Source organism: Dipodomys merriami, unplaced genomic scaffold (genome assembly GCF_024711535.1).
Source record: "Dipodomys merriami isolate MVZ:Mamm:240054 unplaced genomic scaffold, mDipMer1.0.p SCAF_2, whole genome shotgun sequence".
In the NCBI taxonomy this organism is placed as follows: domain Eukaryota; kingdom Metazoa; phylum Chordata; class Mammalia; order Rodentia; family Heteromyidae; genus Dipodomys; species Dipodomys merriami.
Genome location: NW_027203381.1, coordinates 83,944,548 through 83,967,126, shown reverse-complemented (window position 1 = coordinate 83,967,126; position 22,579 = coordinate 83,944,548). Strand labels below are relative to the sequence as shown.

Sequence of the window (22,579 nt, the reverse complement as noted above, 5' to 3'; positions counted from 1 at the left end):
ATGATGGGTAAACTAAGATCTGCTGAATACATACTAGGTAATTTGGGGTGAGAGTGGTAGGAGTAAGTGCAAAGGCCCTGAACTGAATTTAGCAAAAATGCCTTGGAGAAACTAGGAAAGTCTTATTGTGGCTAGAGTTCAGAAGAGAGTGTGAAGAGAGTGGCATGATGTAAGATGGAAACCAGAATACCTGGTATTTTGTGTGCTTTGATGAGGATATGGTAAGCACAGTGCTAACATTGAAAATGTTTATTGTTAAGGAGTTATTAGATTTACATTTTACAAAAATCAGCCTGGCTTCTACTGAAGAAATGCCTTTGAAAGGGTACAATTAGAGTTGTAGAAATCAGTTTGGAGACTATTACAGCAAATGACCACAGTTGAAAGGGGGGAATCTCTAAGGAAAGCTCATCTACGGGCTCCAGGGAGAAATTCAGTATGTTTAAAGTTAATATTGAGGTGCCTGTGAGATACACATTTTAAATATGTCTGGGCATTATAAAAGAGAAATGGGCTTGAAATACAAGTTTAGCATCATGGGTAGTAAACTGAAGCCCCTACTGAGTGAGATGAGCTGAGGAGGAGTCTGGAGAAATAGTAAATATGGACTTAATAAATCTTGCTTGAGCCCCAGAAAAGAGACAACCTCTACTCATGTCATCATGTACTGCAAAGTCCACAGTACTTGACAGAGTTTGTTTTCTTATTGCTTTATAATTTTATTTTCACTAACCTTTTTAAAAAAAATCTTGAAGTATTTGTAGATTTATATGTACTTACCAGAAATATATGCTGTTTACCTGGGATTCCCCAGTGGTAACTTCCTATAAATGGTAGTACAGTATCACAACTAGCTTGTTGATATGTACAGTAAAGATGAAGAACATTTCCATCACCTAAGGATTGCCTCTTTTATAGTCATATCCATTTTCCTTTTGCCTTCAACCCTTTATAATTCCTGGCATACACTAGTTTGATGCTCATTTCTATAGTATGTCCTTTGAAGAATGTTTTTAGGAATGAAGTTACATAGTAGGAAGTCTTGATATTAGCTTATTTTCCTTAGCATAATTCTCTGGAGAGCCATGTAAAGTTGTCTGTATCAGTAGTTCCTTATTTATTTGTTTATTTTTTATTTTTCTCAGTCATGGGGTTTAAACTCAGGGACTGGTCATTGTCCCTCAGCTCTTTTGTCCAAGGCTAGTGCCCTTCCACTTTGAGCCACAACTTTACTTCTGGTTTTTGAGAGGTTAGTTGGAGATAAGAGTCTTATAGGGACTTTTTTGTCCAGGCTAGCTTTGAACTGTTATACTTGGATCTCAGCCTCCTGAATATCTAAGATTATAGATATGAGCCACCAGCATCTGTCTCCTTTTTTATTTTGTATAACATTGTGATATAAGTAGGGTTGAAACTCAGGCCTCGTGCCTGCTTTATTAGTGCTCTACCACTTGAGTTATACCTCTAGTCCTGGTTATTTTGGAGATGGAGTTTCATAGATAATTCTGTGAACTGTAGGCTGGCCTCAAGCCGAAATCGTCAGGATCTCAGACTCTTGAGTAGGTAGGATTACAGGTGAGAACCACCAGTACAGTTTTTTTTAAAAAATAAGTTTTTTATTGTGAAAATACTGTACAGAGGGGTTACAGTTACATGAGCAGCAAAGTAATGAGTACATTTCTTATCAAGCATAGTTGCTTCCTCCTTTGTTTTTCCCTTACCATTCCTTTCCTCCCACCTCTACAACTACACTCTCCCCCCCCCCCCAGTTTTTTTTTTTTTTTGTTGTTGTTGTTGCTGACTATTATTTCTTAGCCTGAAGATATGGTTTCTTCATTTGTTTAAACACATCTGGATTGTTTCCAATTTAGGGCTCATAGTAATACTGCTAATCATCATTCATGATTTTAACATGATAAACCACCAGGAGTACAGTTGTTGGGCCATAAAATAATTGCATATTCTGTTTTCTTTATGAAAACACCAAATGATTTTTTAGAGTGATTGTATTATTTTCATTCCTACCACATTAAATGAACAATTCAGCTTCTCTATCTTCTTACCAGCATTAGGTGTTACTTTTTTTAAAGCTGTTTTAGTGGATGTATAGTGATTTCTTGTGCTTTAAATTTGCGTTCTCTCATAGCTAATAATATTGAATATTTTCTTATTTGCAATTAAAAAAAAACCTGCCTTGGTTAATTGCCTGTTTAGTCCATTGAACGATATATTTTCCTGTTGTGTTTGAGAACTCTGTGTATGTTCTAGATATGAATAGTTTGTCAAATATATGGTTTGAATGTAGTTTTTTTGTTCGCAGCTTATCGTTTCATTTTTATCTGGTTTTGGCAGAATGAAAAAGGTTTTTAAATTTTGAAGAAGCCTACTTTATTAGCTTTACATTTTATGGATATATTTTTTTTTCTTTTGACAATTCTGGGGCTTGAACTCAGGGCCTGGATACTGTCCCTGAGTTTCAACTCTCTACCACTTAAGCCACAGTGCCACTTCACGCTTTTTCTGTTTCTGGTATTGAGGAATCGAACCCAGAGCTTCATGCATGCTAAACAACACTCTACCCCTAAGCCACACTCCCAGCCCTTATAGACATATTTAATGTCAAGTCCAAATTTAACTCCAAGACTCAAATTTAACTTCAGATTATGAACATTTCCTTGTTTTTGTTTTGTTGTTTTGGTAGTTTTTAATTTTAATTTTTTTCTTTTTTCATCTTAAGTTTGAGTCCATGATTCATTTTGAATTAATTTTTGTTTGCACTGTTTTAGATTCAGGTTCCTTTTTTGTTCATAGATGTCCACTTCAGCACCATTTATTTGAAAAGGCTGTTCTTCCTTCAGTGAATCATTTTTACTCATTAAAAATAAGATGGGCTTGTGTATGTGGGTCTGTATCTGGATCCATTCTATTACATTCTTCCTTGTGTCTCTGATGTCATGCATTCTTGATTGCTATAGCTATATGTCTTATCAGATAGACTTATTTCTCACACTTGTATCTCTTTCTCAAAATTATTTTAGCAGAGTCTGGGAAGGTGGCTCAGTAGTAGAGTGCTTGCCTTGTATGCATGAGGCCCTGTGTTCGATTCCTCAGTACCACATAAGCAGAAAAAGCTGGAAGTGGCGCTGTGGCTCAAGTGGTAGAGTGCTAGCCTTGAGCTGAAGAGTTGAGGGACAGTGCCCAGGCCCAGAGTTCAGGCCCCACGACTGACAAAAAATAAAAAAATTAAAAAAATTAGTGACTCTTAATTCCTTTACCGTTCCATATAAAATTTGGAACCATCTTGTCTGTATCTACTGAATCTGCAGATTTTTTTTTTTTTTTTGCTGAGATTTTAATAGATGTTTCTAAGTCTGTAAATCAGTTTGGGGGTATAGCTTATCTTGGTACATGTTCCTTGGATGCTTGAAAAACAGCCTGATACTGCGTTAAGTAAGTGTTCTTTAAATGTCAATTAGGTCCTGTTGATATTGTTGAATTCTTGAGTATCTGTTGTGATTTTCTGCCTATTTCTATCAGTTATTGACAGAAGGGTGTAGATATTTCTTATTGTGATTGTGGATTTGTTTATTCTTTTGGTTTTATATGTTTTTATTTGCATATTTTGCCATTATTATTGGTACATACACATTTATAAATGATATATCTTCTTGGTGGTATGCCCTTTAATCATGATTTAAAGGCCTTTCTGCTTCATGTTTTTTTTTTTTGTTTGTTTGTAAACCTATTTTGTCTGATTAATATAGGAAAGTGGCTTCAGTACTGGGCATTACACCTAGGCCTCCTGGCTCACATCACTTAAGCAAGGAGAGGGAAGGAAACATTTCTGAGTAGGTCACTAGAAGTTCTATATCTATATAATTTCGACTGAGTACAGGTGATGGGAGTGTAAAGAATGTAAAGGTCTTTACTTGTCTTTCTCTACCTACCATCCTCTCAAGGATGCAAGTTTACAGGTTTTATTTGGTAATGATAGGTGTGAGCTTTTATTTTTATTTATTTATTAATTTTCTTAAACAATGTTTGGCTTTTGAAGAGCAGTTATTGTGTAAACATTTTCTTTTTCTTTTTCTTTTTTCTTTTTTTTTGCCAGTCATGGGGCCTGAACTCTGGGCCTGGGCACTGTCCCTCAGCTCTTCAGCTTAAGGCTAGCGCTCTACCACTTGAGCCACAGCGCCACTTCTGGCTTTTTCCGCTTATGTGGTGCTGAGGAATCGAACCCAGAGCCTCATGCATGCGAGGCAAGCACTCTACCACTGAGCCACCTTCCAAGCCCTGTATAAACATTTTCTAAAGTCAGGCTATACTTGCCTCTTTCTTGGTCCTTTGGCTACAAAGAGCTAGCCATTATAGTGACATTTGTATGCCCTGTGGCACAATTAGCTACTTCATTTTCAAGTCTGGGATATTAAAGTAGAATAAAAACAAAAAAAATCAACACAATACTGGCTTATTTCTTGAGTACTCAAGAACCTTCAGTCTTTCTAGAATTGTTTATTTTATAATGTTTAACATTTACTTATTGTTAATAATAATAATAGTTATTATTTGCCTGTCATGGGGCTTGAACCCAGGGCCTTTTGCCCAAAGCTAGTGCTCCACCACTTGAGCCACAGCACCACCTCAGGCTTTTTTCTGTTTATGTGGTATTGAGTAATCAAACCCAGGGCTTCATGGATGCTAGGCAAATGCTCTACCACTGAGCCATTCTCAGCCCTTATTTATTATTTTTGAGGTAAGGTTTTACTTCGTAGCCCAAGCTGGCCTTTAACTCACCATTTTCCTGCCTTCTCCCCTTCAATTGCTGAGGCTACAGATGTGAACCACCAGATCTGACTGGCTATGTCCAGCATATTAAATTATATATAATGAGAGGAATAAGGACACATGCAACTGCTCCATCTTTCTAAAGTAGAATTCCTTTACCTTCTTTTGTTGTGGCAGAGAAAATAAAACACTGCATAGATTATAGAGAATACAGTTTTGAATTCCTGGTGGAATTATTAACATTGGAATGGATCTTTGAAAGAGATTCTTTCAGATAATTTAGATATTATTCAGCTTGAAGACCTGAGTTACTACTTGGTGACAGGCACTGAGTGAGTGACATAGTGTTCTTTGATTTTCTTTCCATGTGCTATTTTGGTCTTGGTTTTGTCTATACAGTAGCAAAGGAAGCATATTGGGTAGGATTACACCTTTGTAAGACATTTTTAGCCCTTGTGAAGTTCACTTGATTCCTCTGGCCTTCAGTGCAGTGGACCAAATGCCTTCCAATCAACCAGTTCATCTCTTATAAATGAATTCATGATATCAGTAATTTATTTTTTTTAAACAGTTAAAAAATTCTTTTAGGCTGATTGTAAAATTGACTTTGTTTGCGTAGATCTTTGAATCTAAATATGTATAGATTTTGTGTAAAATTTAAATGGCATATGTGTTAAATTTAGGGAAGTTTCATCAGCTCCCCACCAATTCTGTCTTACTGCCCATTTGCAGTCACATCTTCTCTAATCTATGCTAACCACTATTCATTTTTCATTGAAATACTTTTGTCATTTGGAGTATTTAATATAAATGGAATCATACCTATATGTAACTTTTTGAAATTGCTTCTTTCATTTTCTGTAATACCTGAAATTTGCCCAAGTATTAATTATACCACAGTCATCTTCCCTCCATCTCCCTCTCTTTCTTTTCCTTCCTTCCTTCCTTCCTTCTTTCCTTCCTTCCTTCCTTCCTTCCTTCCTTCCTTCCTTCCTTCCTTCCTTCCTTCCTTTCTTTCTTCCTTTTTTCCTTTCTTTCTTTCTTTCTTTCTCTTTCTTTCTTTTTCTTTCATTCTTTCATACAGTAGTGGTCTGTCACACAAACACTCATTCACACAGATACATAGACACTGAAGTTTATCTACTCATTGGATTATTTATCACAATTACAAATATGGGGGCACACGTTTTGATTTCTCCAGCATTAATATTTAGGAGTGGGATTGTAAGAACTATCCAAATATGTCTGCAGCAGTTATACCATTTTGTGTCTCATCTCAAGTCCTTGCCTTTACTTGTTAGAATATTTTCATAAAGCTCACTTAAAATCTATGTCAGATAATTAATTCTAACATCTTTGTTAGAATTGATTGTTGTCTGTTGATTTTCTTCTTTTTATGCTAGTTTAGAGTTTTCCTATTTCTTCATGTGTTGATTAATTTTGGATTTTATTATGGACATTTTACTTACTGTTATGAGATTTTAATTTTGTCTTATATCCTACAGAAAATATTAATATTTTGATTTAATAGGCAGTTGACTTAGTTTACTTCGGAATTGAAGTAACAACCAGTCCTGGATGTGGTTCCTATGTCAGTTTAACTTTCAAATCTTTTCATTATTTGGATTTCTCCTGCTTACCTGCCACCTAGTGGACAGTTTGGAAATTGGTCTATCCTATATCCATTTTTCAATGTCTATATAGTATTTAGGATCAAAGCCATACTTGTTTATTTGAGACCAACAGTTTATAAGTAACTTGAAGGATCAACTTCTTGAGCTTTTTCCTGTCTGACCTCTCCTAAGTACTTTGGTTTTGGTTCTCTGGTTAGAAAGGTAGGATCTTTAATTATCATGCTCTGCCCCATGTAGTTCTCATGTTTGTGTCCATGACTAGGGACAAGCAGTGGAATGATAAAAGAGAGGGAGGAAAAAAAACCAATAAAAGCCAAGAAGAGATTATTCTTCCATCTTGTGATCCACCGATCAGATAGTGGTTCCTGTCAGATCTTTCTGTTTCTTTCCTGTGAGCTCTGGTTTTGCTGCTTCTTTCTGCCATAGCAGAATGATTCGGGCCCCATCATGAAAGAGAATAGGGTACTTCAAGTTTTATTATTTTTATTCATATTTCATTTACTATTCATAAAAATCAATCCTATTTTTATCTAATTTTACAGGTAAATATAAAGATTTTGATCAGTAAAATTATATTGATAGAAGTGGTAGAATTAGGCCTTAAAACTCAAACACACTAATTCCAAAGATCAGTGGGCTTTGATATTCCCCAGTACTTAACGGTATAAATAGATTATAGACCATGAGAGCCAACATATGCTCATAGCTCAGAAGTCTTCAGTTATGGCTCTGCTGTTAATGATCGATAGGACTTCAAAAACATTTCTTAACTTACTACTGTTCATTTATGAAATGAGAATAATAGAATCTAAACCATGGCATTGTTGTGAGGATTTAATGTTAACTTAAGGCATTTTTAATAACTTTTAGCATATAGTAAATGATTTTATCCACCATATACAGCAGTACATTTAGATGAGTTAAATCAAGCTGTATTTCCTGTGCTTTATCCACACTACTTTTTTTAGCTTCTAGATTATGAGCAAAAACAAATTTCACTTAGTTACAAATAAAATTTGATCATATTATAAATTTCAAGCATAAGCTGAAATACTGTTATTAGAAATGGGCTATATTTTATAACCCATAATATTCTGTAAGAGTTTAAAAAACGTCTTTGCAATTTCAGAATATTACTCAGTTTAACAAGCAAATATTGAAGAAATACTTGTATTGGTGATCTGAAAATCTGGAATATTATGGGCTAGATGCTTTAGTGAAACAGTCAAATAGAAAAGTTAAAAAGTAAAAATTCATGCTCTTTATGGTAAAGTCTGAAACAGTTTTATACTCTTTTATCAAGTATTGTTCCTTCTGTTGGTAGTTTAATTCTCCATGATTTCAGATAATCCATGGTCACCTGTAGTCTGAAAATACTAAATGGAAAATTCCAGAAACAAACATCTAGTAACATGATAAAATTTCACATGAGTCATCCCTTTGACCAGTGTGTCCATACTGCACAAACTACCTTCATGTTAGTCATCTGGTAATCATCTCAGTTATTGGGTTGACTGTGCTCATGTTGCACCACAAGTATAAGTGTTCAAGTACCCTTTACTTTATGTAATAATAAAAGAGTAGTGATACTGACAACTCAGACAGGCCAGCATCTGTGCTATAAAATGCTTTTTTTAAAATGGTGGAATTCCAGCTAGGTATTTAGAAAGAAAAAGGGAGAGACCATACTCATATAGCTTTGAGTATAGTGTATTGTTAGAATTGCTCTATTTTACTGAGTCATTGTTGTTCATCTCTTACTGTGCCTACTTATATGTTAAACTTTAGTATAGGTATGTTATGAATAGGTAAAAACGTAGTATATGTGAGGTTTGGTACTATCTTCATTTTCAACTATCCATAAGTGGTTTGGGGAAGTCTATAAGTGGAGTACGTAAGTGGAGGGGCTACTGCTCTAGTTATCTGTTGAAGTGTAACAGATTGCCATAAAACTTAAAACAATGACCATTATCTCACAGTTTCTGTGGGTCAAGAATTTGAGAGTGGCTTAGCTGTGTTGTTCTGCCTCATGAGTTATAGTCAAGAAACTGACATGGGCTACCCTCTTCTGAAGCTTTCACTGGGGCTGGAGGATCACATTTTGTTTCACTTACATGTCTGGCTATTATGATTCTATGATAGTCAGCTTTTCCATCATTATAACAGATATCTGAGATACTCAAGAGAAAAAAGTATACTGTACTTCACAGTGTTTAGAGGTTCTAGTCTATAGTTGGTTGGTTTTGCTGATTTGGACTGTGGTAGCCTTTCTTGGCAGGGTGGGAAAACAAAATACACAGAGGCAAGACCATGGTTACACAGGTCTCTTTGAGGATATATCTCCCCATGGCCTGAAGATCTCCAGTTGGGCCCCATCTCCTAAGATTGCCAGAGATTACCAATAACATCAAGCTGCAGTACCAGCCTGTTACTATGTGGACCTTTTAGAGATATTCCAAGTTCAAACTATAGCAATACCTTACTACTAATAGTGATAAAAGTATGACTCATTTTGAATAGGAGTTTATTTAGAAAATGACAACAATGTACAAGTTACTTGTATTTTCTTATTTGCTACAAATGTCCTCTCTTACTTAATGGAAGTTTTTATTACATGAATTTTTTCTTTGGTAACTGAAAAAGATTTTTCTTAGAACTATTTAGGGTATTGAGTATTATGATTTTCATTTTTCATAACAGTAAGTAAAGGGTATTCTTAACAGTGGAAAATGCACATCATTTTATAGTATCTAGAATCTGATTACATCTTAATCTGTTTATGGACAAATTAATTGAAATGTTTTCCATCTTTAAACACAGAGTAAAACTAGTCAGTAGTGTTACCTGAGTCTGGATTTATGGCTCAGCAGGAGAGTTTGAAGCCCTGAGTTTAAACTCTAGTACTGTAAAAAAGAAAAAAAAAAACAGAAAAAATAAAGGAAAAGAGGGGAAGTGAAAGAAGAGTTACCCAATTTTTTTCAGTAGAGTATCATGGGTTTTTTTTAAAGGATAATATATAAATATTTGGCCACTGGAGGGCTCCATATTTTAAAAACTTACACAAAAGATTTAAATGTTCACCATAACATTAATCAATTTTGAATAATACAAAGGATTTCACAATTTTGAATGAAATTGCCAATGAGTTAAAGATACTGAGTGAAATAGTTACTATAAATGAAACTATACACATATGCAAATAAAGTATATTTAACAAATTTTGTTTTCTTAATCTTTCATTAGATTGCAAGTAAAACATTTTTATAATGTAACTCAGCTCAGATGTCAAAATATAAAACTAGTCACTGGAAACTTCTTAGTAAAGAATGACATTGAAACATTAAATATCTTATGTATTATTTTTGTGTGAGGAAGCTTCTTTTTTAGGGTTGTTGAGGTTATTTTCATCTTGTTTAGTGAACTCAAGTAATCTCAGTGATGTAATAATGAAATTGACAGAACATTTAGAAACTAAATGAAAGTAAAGAATGTTGTTAGTATTTACTAAGTTTTAGGGTCTCAAAATACCTAATATTAACATTTCTTTTGTCTGGATATCTAGTTTATACTGGAAAACTATCCTTGAGAACTTAAAAGAGTGGAAGATTGGAAACTCATGTATTCATACCTGAATGAAGCTCTTTTGTCTAGAAAAATTCTAGATAGGAAACTATCTTGTTTCTAAAAACAAACATAAACCAGCATTTTTTTTTCTTTTTTTGCGGGGGAAGGGTTGGTTGTGGGGCCTAAAATCTGGGCCTGGGTGCTGTCCCTTAGCTCTTCAGCTCAAGGCTAGCACTTTACCACTTGAGCCACAGTGCCACTTCTGGCTTTTTCTGCTTATGTGGTGCTGAAGAATTGAACCCAGGGCCTCATGCATGCAAGGCAAGCACTCTACCAGTGAGCCACCTTCCTAGCCCCCAAACCAGCATTTTTACTTCCTTGATCATCCCCAGTTCAAAGAAGTGTTTTGATTTTTTTATAATTGTATAGTGCTTACTTTTTAAATGTTTGATCTGAGCTCTGGAACACTTGCAGTTTCTTGAGTAGTTAAGCATTTTCTCGACACCCCTCCTACCCCATAGGGTTGATTTGGTTCTCCTTGCACTGAGCTTGCACAAATGAGGATTTGTCTTTTGAGTGATTTGACTAAAATTCCAATTTGTTCAGTAACTTTGTTTTTTAGCATCTCTTCCTCACAAAAGGAAGCTCTAAAGTACAAATTAATAGCTAATGAGGAGGGAAAACACCAAATCATAATAAAAAAAGGTCAAAAGCAGCAATTTCTATACCTGATTTGTTTGAAAAACTACTCAGATTGGTGAATTTATAGATACCCTGCTATTTCTGCATATAAGGACTGACCATTATTATAAGGACAAAATCCTAAAGAATGTTGAGAAATAGAAGTCTCTAAATTGGTACTATGTGTGTGATGTTGGGTCATTACAGCATGACAGTGCTGTTTTTCTTAATTTGTTTATTTATTTTTTGCAGTACTGGGGTTTGAACTCAGTGCCACCTTCTTATTAAGCAAGTGTTCTATTATTTGAGCCATACTCAGAGGTAGATGCTGCGCTTTGTTGTTGTTGTTTTCTGTTTTCTTTTTCGTCTTGAGCCTTCCTCAGCTGTGATCCTCCTACTTACCCTCTCTGGGATTACAGGCACTTGTAGCTTACTTGTCGGCATGGAGGTCTTGTTAACTTTTGCTAGTACTGGCCTGTAACTTCTATCCTCTGAATCTCTGCTTTCATAAGTAGCTGGAATTACAGGCATATACAGTACTACCATACCCAGCCCTTGTTTGTTTGTTTTTTTTTTAAAGTCAGTGTTATGTAAATAAATTGGGCAGTTTCACAGAGTAAATCCCTTCACACTTGGTTTTATGTCCAAAGTTTACATGTGACCCCCCCACACACATATGGGCATATATATATATATATATATATATTTATATATAATATTCAACCTTTGTGAACATGGCCTGAGTCTGATACAAGCAATTTATTAAGGACATAATCCCATATTTTATGTATTTTGTATGATAACCAACTCTTTGGTTTTTGTGACTGTTACCATTTAGAAAAGTAACTCTAGCACTTTTAAGTGCCATTTTTTTTAATTTAAATTTTATTTTATTTTATTTGAGAACATACTGTACAGAGGGGTTACAATTACATTGGCAGGATAATGCATACATTTCTTACCAAGCATTGCAGCCTCCTCCTTTGTTTACCCTTCACCTTTAAGTGCCATTTTAAGCTATGAAGATTCTATTTAAAAGTACATTTAGAATAAGTTTGATGTTGGTAATATTTTACTTTTTAAACTTTGTTTTAATCCCTGAAACTTGCTTTCTTATATATGGTAATTTTATAGAAGCGCAAGGCATTGTATTCCTCCTTCTCAATCTATGAATTTTTGGGCAGAACTTTGCATGGAAGTAAACTACCATATATAACAAACTTTAAGACTTTGGAAATGTCCTTTAAATTAGTTTTAGAAGTTAAATTAATATTTGCTAGCTTTTCATTGTTTTTGTTGGAACCTGAAACATCTTTTTAAAAAGCAAACATAAATTGAAGGAGAAGTGGATGTAAGAGGTGGTTTGAAATCTGAACATCTTAATTTATTGAATACCATGATGTACCAAACATTCTTGAATAAATCTGTTGTAATTAGAAAGTGGAATAGAGTAAAATGAATCAGTTCTCATTTTCATTTTTCAGTGAATATATGTGATTCAATACTTTGTCTTCCTTTTACTATTATTTCAACAAAGTTCCAAACCGTTCTTCTTTCTTTTCTCTTTACTGTAAGCATTAATAGTAATGCACCATAATGTATCTGTTATTTACTTTGCAATCTGTTCTACAGACTAGGAAGATGGAGTAAGCTGATTGACCAAGCATGGGTGACACTTCTATTCAGAAATGCAGGTAGAATTAAGTCAGTCCATACTCTTTTCCCAAAAGACATGTGCACTCAAGGTATATAAAGTATTTTCCCCAAAATCAAAATGCTTTTTTAAAACTAAAAAGTGGTAAAAGTGTATTCTAGGCAGAAAAAGACATATATATAAATATTTTCTCCTAGTGGCAAGTTAGAATGATGGACAATACATTTTTGTAGTTGGTTATACTCCTTATTTAAATAAAATTTTTACAATAATTAAAAATATTCTATTGTTACTAGAAATGTGTTGTACATAGGGGCTATAATTTCCTACATCAGATAGTGAGTATGTTAGTTTTTTTGAACAATGTCACCACATCCTTTACTTTCCCCCATTGCCCTCTCCCATCCCTGCCCACTACAGTGAGTTTTAACTTCAAGGTGACAAGTTTGATTTTGTTAAAATTTCAGAACATTTACCAGCAATATGGAGAGCTATGACTATTACAGGAGTCTCTAGGGCTACTTTAGGACACAACTTAGTTCAGGTGATTGGTAGATTCTGTAGGTCACTAGATTAGAATTTTAGTGACAAAAGGTAAACTTACAGAAGTATTTGGAGAATATTTTCTTTGATACTCTGAGTTTGTTTAATTCAGATCAGGTGCTTTTGTTTTGTTTTGTGTCAGTACTGGGGCTGGAACTCAGGTCCTGGAGCTCTTGCTCAGCTTTTTCTCTAATTATAGTCAGTTTTCTACCATTGAGCCACACCTATAGTCAAGGTTTTTCTCTGGTTAATTGGAAGTAGAATCTCAAGGATTTTTCTTCATAGACTGGATTTGAACCATGATCCTTAGAGCTCAGTCTCCTGAGTAGCTGGAATTACCTTTGTGAGTAGTGGAATTACCACTTGGCCAAACTAAATGTTTTGTAGTATATTAATATAGGAAGCAGTGCATAGCAGTGGCAGCTAGTGCAGAGTGTGTGTGTGTGTGTGTGTGTGTGTGTGTGTGTGTGTGTGTGTGTGTGTGTGTGTGTGTGTGTGTTTGTGTGTGTAGCAATTGCTGGTGGAATATGTATGGTATCTGGAGGTCATTGTTTTAGGGAAAGTGGTTAGTTTTAATATAGATCATAATTTTAATTGATACTAAGTATTTCTCCGGGGGGTGAGCATTCAAAGGAGAATTACCACTTGTCTGCTTTCAACTGGCATTGGCTTGTCATTCTCTAGTCAGTATATAATTTTGGTATTATTAGGATAAAGTAAATGACAGTTTTAAAAAGTTAATAGACTTTATATTTATAGCAATTTTCACAGTAAAACTGAACAGAATGTACAGAGTATCTATCCACACACCAGTAACTGACACCAAATTTTACTTCAAAGCGTCTATGAGAATATTAAAAAATTATTTGCTTAATTAATTAATTAATTAATTAATTGGTGCTGGTCCTGAGGGCTGAAGTCAGGGCCTGGGAGCTCTATCTGAACTTTCGTGCTCAAGGCTAGTGCTCTACTATTTGAGACACAGCTCCACTTCTAGTTATTTGGTGACTAACTGGAGATAAGAGTTCTATGGACTTTTTTGGGCTGGCTTTAAACAGTGATCCTTATATCTCTGCCTCCTAAGTAGGTAGGATTATAGGTATGAGACACTAGCACCCAGTACAAAGACATATTTTGAATGCTCATTTCTAATGCTAAAAAGTTATCATTCTATGCCTTTAAACTAGAAAGGAAAAAAAATGTCTGAATACTGAGAATAAAAAGTTAGGGTCTTTCTAGTGGTGTTTTTCCAGCTGAATTTTGTTACTTCAGAGGTCTGCAGAAAACATGTCTTTCAGAAGAGCATTGTGGCATTGGGACAAAAATGTAGCAGTAACTCTGGGTTTTAAGAATAGAGGTTCACTTTCGCGTCTGTCTTAACTGGAGGATCAAAGTGGTAGAACTGAGCAGTAGAACTGAGCGGTAGAACATCCGACATTCTGTGATTCTGCTATTTGGCAGGTTGTCTTAAATGGGGAACCACCTCAAACTCTACAAAGGAGTAATGGAAAAGCGCTGTGAAGTAGTACTTTATCTCAGTGCAGTCACAAACCAGCTGTAAGTGCTTTCTTCCCTGTCAGTCACAAGCTTCCTTGGTATGAGAAGTAATTGATGGTCACTGAGGTTGTATAACTGATTTTTATGGGTTACTAAATAGGAATTAGTTACAAAGAATTATACCTTTGGAAGTATTTGAGATTTTCTTTTCTTTTCTTTTTTTTGAGCTATGGATTGGACTTTCCTGATGTTTCCTAAAGAAAGTTTCCTGAAGTTTTCTGACTTACTTGTCTCAGGAATACTTGCTTTGTTAATAAATAACTTAAAACAAAAGGGAGCATCAACACATCATGGATCACTTTTGAGCAGATTCCTTTGTGTGTTCATCAGCAGTACACTTACAGTTAATATCTCTGTGGCAGGAAAGAATCTGCTGGTAAAGTATTTGCTAGAAACACATAAGACACACCCCAGAGAGATGGAAATTCTGAGTTTTTTTTGTTCTTTAAAAAGTAACATAATTTTAACAGAAATATATTTTCTATTAAATAATATCACAAAATTTAAGTACGTTTATATTCCTTTATATATGTTAATATAGAAGCATAGGAAAACAGGAAAAATATCATGTACTTTACTTCTTGGAACAGATTATTTGCCACTTAAAATTAACTTCCTTTTTAAAATATGAATTTGGACTAATTTTTTCCCTTAACAATGTGATTTTTAGATACATTGTGAATTATTGATAATGTGAAAGCAGCCAGAGTAATGTTTCTTACTTTGGAGAACAAGATAGTCTTGAGATTTCTTCAGTGGGTCCTATTCACAGAACCCCTCTCCGAAGGCACAAGAAAACTTCTCAAGTGTGTAGGTAAGAGTTTATTTGAGTTAACCCAGTCTCTAAGAAATAGCCCATGAGTCTGGTGTTTTCTTAAACCATTTATTTTCCAGTTTAGTGCCCAGTAGCTTGATAGTGTTAATAAATCTTCATAAAATACATGGGGGTTCCCTGTCATTAGGCCTGTTTTTGTACTCTTCTGGGAAGTGTGCAATTTCTCCTGCCTGAGAAGGTCAAAGACACATTTATACAGTTCATGGGAATATAATAGATTCATTCATTGCCTCCCTACAAAGCCATCTGACTGGATTAATGCCTACTCATTTCTCCCTCTACTTACAGAGCTATAGAAATCCATGGTACCACTATGTTCCCTTGATCTTATAAAAAATGGTCATCTTAATGAAACATCCATATTATCAGATCAACTAATGTGTATTGAAGTTTGTAGGAGTGCAAAGCAGTTACCTAGATTGTTAAAGTGAAACATACATGAAAGCATACATAGCACCAATTGAGAGAGTATCAATTTGTTCAACATCAGATGCTGAGGATATTCAAGGCATGCTTCAGGGTGTTCACAATGTAACTTTATTAAATGTTTACTACCTAGTTTTGACTTCAGTGATGAGGCTATTAACAGTTATTGAACACTTATTGTGTACCAAGAACTTTGCATTTATTTACATCATCTAATGGTTTTAGGTCAGTCATTAAAGATGTGAGTATTGCAATGTCAGTTTTGCAGATGAAGAATAGAGGTATTGGTGACTCAGGACTTGGCCCACAGTTTCAGGGTGCTTTCATTAAGGCATGTAGGCTTAGCATAATTCCAAGCCTCTAACCTTACTGTATTATGTCAGAGACTGTGGATAGAAAAAGGAGCAAATTGTACTGTTTTCTCATTTGTCCAGATTGGATATTTCACATTCTGATGTGAAATCTGTGCTTCAGACAAATCGGCCTAATATTTCAACATTGAACTTTTGCTCATCCTGTGCCTTTTTCCATCCTGTTTCAGTGTATCCTATCCAAAACATATCTGTGCTTTAGGTTCAACCTTTATCCATATGCTGCACGGATATGTATTTCAGCTTAAAAAAAATAGCATCCTAGTGTCAGTGGCCTATGCTTGTTATTCTAGCTACTCAGAAGGCTGAAATCTGAAGATTGCTGTTTGAAGCCAGCCTGCGCAGGAAAGTCTGTAACTCTCTTATCTACCAATAATGACAAGAAAGCTGGAAGTGTAGCTCTGACTCAAGTGGTAGAACGCTAGCCTTAAGTAAAAAAAATTCTGGGCTGTGTCCAGGCTTTTGAGTTCAAGCCCCAGTACCACCATGCTTAGCATGTATACACACATGTGCACACCTACATACATACAAATTCTTTATCATTTAACATTTATTACTCATTACTTTAGCATTATGTAACTTGTGTATGTGTATGTGTGTATGGTTATCCAACTTGATCACCAGCTTTAAGAAAGAGCAATGTTGTTATACATGTTATACCTTTTTTCAGTGGTGTGCTAATACATAATAATAGGTAGTAATAGTAATACATAGAAAATTAGGTCATTTTCATTGCTATACTTTTGTCAAATATGTTAGAAGGGTGGGTTTTAAAATACAATATTATAATTGGTGCATCCTAATTTTCCATCTTGCTGTTTTAGAGGCCTGTTAGATAATGAATGCTAAAATCTATGCCTGTTACCCAATGTTATCTGTCAACTCATTAGAGAATAAACATGTTCAAGTCTGTAAGTACTTAATAGTGTATTGTTAGATATGTAGAGAACTCACTTGTTTGCTTAACACTTGGCTGTGCACAGAAGAGTAAGTTGAGGAAAACAAGAATTGCATCCATGTAAAGAAGAAATTTTAAGACTGGAAAATCTTTATAAGATGAGATTTAAATTTTTTTTTTTATTTTTGTTTTTGCCAGTCCTGGGGCCTGAACTCTGGGTCTGAGCGCTATCCCTCGGCTCATCAGCACTTCAGTTCACGGCTAATGCTTTCCCACCTGAGCCACCGGGCCACTTCCAGCTTTTTCTGCTTATGTGGTGCTGATGAATTGAATTCGGCCTCATGCATGCAAGGCAAGCACTCTACCACTGAGCCACCTTCCCAGCCCCTTTTTACTTATTTATTTAAATTTTTTTTTCTTGTTGGTTGTGGGGCTTGAACTCTGGGCTTGGGCGTTGTCCCTGTGTTCTTCAGCTCAAAGCAAGTGCTGTACCACTTGAACCACAGAGCCACTTCTGGTTTTCTGAGTGGTTTTTTGGAGATAGGAGTCTCAGGACTTTCCTGCCCAGGCTGGCTTTGAACAAGGATCCTCAGATCTTAGCCTCCTAGGTAGTTAGGATTACAGGCATGAGCCACCAGCACCTGGCTATAAGATGATCTTTTTAAAAAGTAGGGCTTGGAATATGCATTGTTGGGAAAGCAAAAGAAGTAAACAGATTTCAGGGGCCTGTAGGTACTAGAACTCTTTGAGTTTGTGAATTTTTTTTTTAAAATCTGTTTTGACTCTTAGAAGTCATTTTCTAAGGTCATTTCTTGGATTAGAAATGTAGTTTCTTTCAAAGCATAATTGAAAGTAATAATTAAAAATTTTACTTTTTCATGTTCCCCAGGGTTTTTTTTTCTTCTAAGTATAAAAGGGTGAATATTCTGTTTTCAGGTTGGGGTGGCAGTGAGGAAAAAGAAAAACCTATTTCCTTTTCTAGTGCTTTGGCTATATTTGTTGTCCTTAAATCATAAATGGAGAGGCATCTGTATCATGCATTGTGTCATGGCCAGCCTTTCTTTTTTCATTTGAATATAATTGTTCCTCAGCAAATAATTGTACTCTAGAATGGCTGTTTATTGAGCTTGATTGAATTAGGGGCATGTATGAAAATGAGTTAGTTAAAGCTTAATCTATTACCCAGAGAACTGCTGAAAGCATCAGAAAAGTAATCATTCATGAGGATTCAAAAAGTAATCATTCATGAGGATTCTAACTAGGCACATGGTTCCTTGGAGCCCCTTTTGCACTGACTAGATAGTAGTGACATCTGACTAGACAATGCACATTTGGAATAGAAGGAAATTTTGTCATGATATGCCTTTGAATGCTATAGAAGACATTAACAGCAATAGTGACTCAGCCTCATTGTAAAAAATGACACCTTACCTTTTTTTAGTATAATAAAATTTTCCAAACGTAGCATCCCAAGGAAGAACTATGCCAGAAAGCCAATTGCTTGGGGATCCTTCAGTAGTTGCTTAGGCTGCATATTTACAATAGGTTTTTTAGGTGCCAAGTCAGATACCCGATTTGTGGTAAGAAGCAAATAATAGCTGGCAACATTTCTCAGGGATAATCATGAGCTGTGCTGGGTCTCAGCTGGCCAACACTGGGGGATGCAGTGCCATGGGTGAAAAGCAGGCCTTGCTAAGGGAAAGAGAAGTGCTTAATGAGGCAATGGGAGCTAATATGGGGAGTTGGGATTTCAAGGCTTTATAGGGGTGAGTGGGGATTGAGAGGAAGCCAAAGGGGGAATCTAGAGAACATGAGTCAGTGGTTCAGATGATGCTGCCTGACTTTGGTCTGAGGGCACATGAAGGGCATCATTGTTTTCACACTTTGGGCATTTGCCCACATGGCCTTCTAATTTCTACCCAGCAACCCACCTTTCCCAAGTCAAACTCTTCTTGAAATACTTGTAATTTAAATGCAGTACAGCTTTTGCTGAAACTGCTTTTCAGAAGTTACTCATGTAGATATTTTTAATAAATAGATAAAATCTGGAGTCTCTTAAGTTCTTAAGTTTGCTTGTCAGAGAAGTCAAAGAGAATGACTCAGGCAGGTCCTTCACATGGGAATTGACTTCTGTGATTGCACTGGGTAGTTTGTTAAGTTTACTATATCTTTATTGTCTTAGAAGAATTTCAGTATCTATATTGGCTACAATATAGTCAATTCCTCCCCTCCACCACTCATAGTTACATAGTTTCATCACAGTTAAGTTTTTTTTTTTTTTGCACAGTAAGGAAAATGAGGTGATTCTGATATACATTCCATTATAGAAATAAATCCCTAAGGACATCTAATGATTAGTAAAATTATCTTGCAGCTAGTGAAGGAACTCATGTAGGATGAAATAGCATATTTGATTTCTCAGATAGCATATGATCACTCGTTAGACTAAAGAGTAAACAGATTTTTAAACCAAAATAAGAATTAATCTTACATTGTCAATTGGTGGTGGGCCCTCCTTTCCCAATGTTAGATGTACAATTGTATTTATCTTTTTAATGTATAGTGATTTATTTATTTGACAGTTATTTATTTATTGATTTTTCTACATTTACAATATTTTAGTGGTTCAACATACTTGCTTTTATGAATTTCTATGAAGAAAAAGTTTATGGATATGAAAGTTTTTAAAGATTTTTTAGAAATGTTTTCTAATGTTAGTCTATTTTATTAGTCTATTATTATAATTCTAAGTAGATATATTACTAGTTTTAGGGATTGCATGCTTCAAAAATATTGTCAAAATACAGGAATTTATAATTTAAAGGTATTCATATATTCTTTGTAGTTATCTTCAAAAATCTATTTTTTCATGCATACTCTTTATTTTCAGAAATCGAGGGACCAGTGAGTAATATCTTGCATAAAATATTATGAGACCATTTAATATTTTATTCTTTCATGTTATTGTTTTCATATATAGTAGTGAGCATATATAGTAGTGAGGTAGAAATATTCAAACTATTATTAGAGGTTCTGATGTTTAACATGAAAAGCTGATTTATTTATATGATATTGGCTGATTGAGGGCAGGAGTCCAACTTCAGCCAAGCCATTATATGACTAGTACTGTTGAATAAATCACTGATAAACTAGTGCTAATTAATTTCTACAGTGGTAATTCTACAGGGATACCTAATTTAAAAAAAAAATTATAAGAAAATATATCATAGTATCTTACAGGCAGGAACTGTGTCATTTATTTGAGTGTAGATTTAGTCTTTTTTTTTTTGGATATGGTTGTGGGGCCTGAACTCTGGGCCTGGTGCTCAAGGCTAGTGTTCTACCACTTGAGCCACAGCACCACTTCTGGCTTTTTTCTTTTTGCTTGTGTGGTACTGAGGAATCGAACCCAGGGCCTTATGCATACAAGGCAAGCGCTCCACCACTGAGCCACCTTCCCAGCCCTAGTCTTATTTTTGAGGCAATAGAAAGTAGATATGTCTCAAAAAGAAACAGAAATGTACAACTTTTTAATTCTTAAAAATAATGCAATTTAGGAATATTTTTCAGTATTACTGACATTTTATCTGTATGAAAAAATTTGTATGACTTTTATTGTTCCTATATCTTATTATTTATACTGAGAAAATAATGTTTATTCTTATTTATTGTTAATAGTTTATGTTCCTCATCTTGTTTCCCTATTTTTCTTATTTGTTTTATATTTACTTCATTTGTTGTCTTTCTGGGGTGGGGGGTGTTTAATTTAGGGCCTTGAGCTTTTGAGCATATGATCTAGCATTGCTCTTTTCTGTTGTAGTTCTTTTGGATAGGGTCTCATATTTTTGCTTTTGCCCAGGGTAGCTTCAGACCGGCCACTGTTACCAATGTTAATTTATAGGGTTGAGTTGGATCAGACATTGAATTTAGTCAGGATGTCAATTCCACCCAGTATTTTCCCAGAGCATTTGCCTGTAATTCTATATTTGATTTTAGCCAAAAGGCCAAGGAATGATTACATATAAAACTTAGTCAAGGGACTCTTAATCTCAGAAATTTGCATTGGATAATTGTGGAACTTTTTGTTAAATTAATTATATGTACTTTAAGACTTTTTTTTTCTGAACAGTGTTAGTGTTAGTGTTTGATTATTTGGTTGATACTTTATTTTATTGAGGATTATTTTACAAAAAGAGAATGAGTGTCAGCTTTGTTTGAAAGACCTTCGTGGTTCCCCATTTTAACTACGTGCCTATGGTTTTTTTTCACAGAATTCTGCTGCATCACAGGAGCTGGAAGTTCTGATGTTCCATTGAAATCACAATGGAAAGTCTTGACTTGACTGGTAAGAGTTGTTATGAAGGTGCATCTTACTTATTGACCTGGAAGTGGTGAGCTGTCAGAGCTAGTCTCAGCCATTTCCCAGCTGATGGACTCCCTTTCCATATTGACCGGGAAGTGTGACACTTGTACTTTTTTATTCTGTCAGTTTTATTATTATTTTTTAAAAAGTTACATTTTGATCTTCATCATCAAGTAAGTTAAATCTTATAATATCATAATTTTTTTTAGTATTTGTTTCTTCACAGTAGTGTATTATTAGAGAAAGTCAGTTTATTAAAGGCTTGTATATTTAGAGGTTAAATAGCTAAAAATTGGTTTTCACCAGAACTGGTTAACTTTGGTTGAAAAATTAATCGGTATCAAAGTATTGGGGAATTTTTCTTACCCACTAAAAATACTAGATGTGTATATCATGAAGCCACTTAAAAGTGGGAAAACTTTGTAACCCACATATGTATGACAAATTATCAGAATCTGAAACTTACATCCTTTTTTACAAATTATTTTCAAAGCTGTTGATCTAGGAAGAGTTCTTTATCTGTTTTGAAAGGTTAGTTTTAGTAATGGTTACTCAGATGCATTGGGTTTTCCCAATCTAGGAATAAAAGTTGTTTAGTTTACTGCTTTGTGCTTATTGATGTATGGTGAATAGTGATTTATAAGACTGAAATATTTGGTGTGAATTAAGATAATATTTTTGATTGTAGTTATTAGCTTTCCAGTTGAAAATGAACTTAAAGTCCTTCTGTTTTAAAGTATTCTTACTTGTTTTCATCAAATTTATGCTTTTAGTAAATGTGTTGCTTTTTGGCTGATGTAAGCATTAAGACCTGAAACTATTCTTCTGAATGTCATTGTCTAAGACTGTACATATAGTAAAAATACATGCAATTTGGTTTGAATATAGGAACAGTATATGTTTACTTTTTTGATTGGTTGGGGGTCTTAACTTGGGGGGCCTTATGCCTTCTAGGCAGGTGCTATATACCACTTGAGCTGCTATAGGATGTTTCATTTTTTGTGCTGGTGCTTGAAGTCAGGGCCTGGGTGCTGGCCCTGAGCTTTCTTGCTAAAGTTTAGCTCTCTATCACTTGAGCCACATCTCTGTTTTCAGCTTTTGGTGGTTAATTGGAGTTGAGTCTCATAGACTTTATTGCCTGTGCTGGCTTTGAACCACAGTCCTCATATCTCAGCCTCTGGTGTCCAGCTACTGTAGAATATTTACACATAACAAAATCTTATGTCAAAACTAGGATTTTGTTAATGGTTTTCCTGTTTGTTGTACAT

General features: G+C 34.9%; 1 protein-coding gene across 17 annotated transcripts in view; it reads left to right on the top strand.

The window, feature by feature from the left end:
• The window catches only part of Bbx (BBX high mobility group box domain containing), a 224,649-nt gene that overhangs the window by 70,979 nt on the left and 131,091 nt on the right, over nucleotides 1-22,579 (top strand). For 7 of the 17 annotated variants that reach the window (XM_070030325.1, XM_070030312.1, XM_070030317.1 and 4 more), the window contains one exon: nucleotides 21,220-21,293. The exons of 8 other annotated variants lie outside the window; for them this stretch is intronic. The gene's annotated coding sequence lies outside the window, so the exon portion shown is untranslated. 2 more of the 17 variants (XM_070030319.1, XM_070030318.1) reach the window with 1 other exon arrangement.